General features: G+C 30.3%; 1 long non-coding RNA gene across 1 annotated transcript; it reads right to left on the reverse strand.

Annotated features, from left to right (window-relative positions):
• Positions 1-1574: 1574 nt before the first annotated feature.
• On the reverse strand, positions 1575-2797 carry LOC114077579. The gene is made up of 3 exons (XR_003578950.1): positions 2586-2797; positions 2336-2450; positions 1575-2228 (listed from the first exon to the last, which is right to left on the reverse strand). It is a non-coding gene; the product is annotated as an uncharacterized LOC114077579 (long non-coding RNA).
• Between the last annotated feature and the right edge of the window lie 12 nt (positions 2798-2809).

Genomic DNA, 2809 nt, shown 5'->3' on the forward strand with positions numbered 1-2809 from the left:
AAAGTTTCATCGGGTCCAATAAAAGTGATATAGTCCAAATGCTTCTGTTACTTCCATATATTTGTTTCTTAAATATTTTTGTAATCTAACAATCCTGGATTTATATTGTATTTTTTTCCTAAGTATATTTAAAAGAATTTCTTTTATTAATTACTTGAGTAATTTTTGCTGATTTTTTCTTTGTTAAGTAGGTCTTAATACTCTATTAGAATAATAAAAACGTCTTAACTTTATTATAATTTTTTCAAAAAAGTAAAAGAAAATTTACTAAAAGTTTTATATATGTACGCGCGGGGTATTAAATGATTTTTTAAAAATATATTTAAGGAAAATATAATGGTTGCAATTTGCAAAAATATTTAAAAAATAAATATATGGAAGTAAATAACTATAATTAGAACTTTACTTTAATTACTTAAATCTCAATCATTAATTTAAAACTATGACATGTATCTCCAATCCAACCTAAAATTTGAGAAAAAAGGAGAGAAAAAATAGAGAGGAAATACTATTATTTTGTTATGTGCTCCTAAAATTTAGCACTATTATCAATTTATTTAAATATTTAAAAAAAGAGATCAATACAACATTTTGTAACGTGAACAAAATCTAAAAACTATTTTAATTTATTCTTTTTGTTTTTTGTCATTTATTATTTAATATATCTACTAATTTTGTGGTGTTGACATGTGACTTTTACTTCTCCTATTAACTAGATGGGAGAGGCCCGTGGCAAGCACGGGCCCAATAGTCAAAATATCAATATTAATGAATCATTGATGATAGTTATTGTAGAAGATGGATAATGTGATATGTTATATACTATTAGAGATATTCAAAATATATGTACAACTGATATTGGACATCAAAATATATTTTTTTGACATATGAGATCAACATGTGATTATTTATCATATCATATGCAGAGGATGGTGCTGTTCATTTTTAGTTGCTGATCTTCTTTATCTAATTTTCACATGAGTTTCTTCTCCTCTGCCCTTTTTTGTTTGATTTGCTAAGAATTTGGTTTCCATTCTGTGCTTTTGTCTATTTTTTTATATGATTATATATGAATTATTTGTGCATATTGTTACTAAGTGAATGGTTTGTCAATTTTTTTTTCTTTTATCTTTTTTATGAAACCAAAATATTTTTACAGTGCATCGGTTTCAATCCTATTTCAACATGGGTTTTCGATTCTCTCTTTCCACATTAGTCAGCAATTCCCAGATTTAAGGACTAAATTTTGAATTACATCAAATTCAAATGCTAAAAGAAAAAATCGCCTTGGTTCAATGGTAAAGTTTTCTCATTATGATTTATAAGTAGTCTACATCAAACCCCTTGAGGTGCGGACCTTCCTCGAATCTGCTTATAACATGAAATGCTTTGTGTATCGAAAAGTTTTTTACCACCTCATAAGCATAATAACCTTATTATCGGCTAAAGCTAACACTAAAGAGGAAATGACAGAAACCTAAGTTGGATCTGGAATATTGGTCATAACATGCTTAAACAATTTAGATGTAGCTAGTTCGTCACAATAGACCACAAATACATAAAACAGAGTTATTAATTACCACTCCAACGCAGGCTAAGAGTTACAGTTGAAATGAAATAAGTAAGTGAAAATAGAATGCAGAGGAGTAATAAAAATGATCAGTATGAAAATAACTAATACTCAATACTGAATTACACGCGCTACTGCAAGGGCTTAAACCTGATTTGGGCACTACAAATGCAAATTAATGAATAGGACATCAGTTTGACATTGAACCACCTGGGAATGGAACAGTCTGCGAATGTAGTGGATACCTATGATACTGATAAAATAGAAACCTACTTCCGAAGGAAAATAAAATATAATGATAGTCCAATATGCGATTTTGAGTCTGATTTATTTGATTCTCCATCCATATGACTCCCATTTTAGAAGCAGAGCACATACCATCGTGCAGTCCTACTGATCTGCTGTACTACAAAAGAATGCCACAGAAAGATCCAACACATATCAACATGATAGATTAACTTATGCACTATATGGTCCCAGCAGCGCAAATAGAGTCTGAAGAGTAACCTGAGTTCCATTAAAAGTGCATACTTTAACCTGTGAGCAGACCGTTGGATGTGCCTACTTAAAAGGTTAGTAATGAGAAGGTCGTCAATTGTTTTGTGTTGTGGATCTTTGGTAAAAGAAATGCCCTCATCTCTTTTCCTCTGACTTGATCCTACACCAAGGTACCAACCCATTGTAAAGTACTCTTTCAATTTGATTTTGAGTTTATATAATTTGTGTGAATTATGCTTTGTGTTGGGTTGTTGAACATTTCCCCACCTCATTCATGCTTTGTATGATCTCATTTGAGTGTTCAAAATCAAATTTTATCCACAATTGTAGAGTCACCTATTGTATTAGTTGTACCACCAACATGAGTAACCTGGCAATTTTTCTTTTTTGCAAGCTCAACAATGTCATGATGCAATTTTAATTTATTCCACAAATCAATATACATAGTATGAACTATGAAGTACAATACATTATTTTGTTTTTCACTCTTATAAATTAAAAAATGAAAAGAAATTACCTTCCTGAAAGGCAAACCTCTTTTGTACAACAACTTGGTGAAAATGCTCGTGCAACTTTGGGTGTACTAATACTGCACTTGCTCTAAAGTCACCTGAAAATGCATTCTGTGCATCAAAGATCAAAAGTCACATACATATTTATTTCTATTTTCAAACATGCATGAGCAAATTAGATAGACTTGATGATAGTCAGAGCTAAGAACCCAAAGAAATATGAAACTAA

Source organism: Solanum pennellii, chromosome 1, assembly GCF_001406875.1.
Source record: "Solanum pennellii chromosome 1, SPENNV200".
Classification (NCBI taxonomy): domain Eukaryota; kingdom Viridiplantae; phylum Streptophyta; class Magnoliopsida; order Solanales; family Solanaceae; genus Solanum; species Solanum pennellii.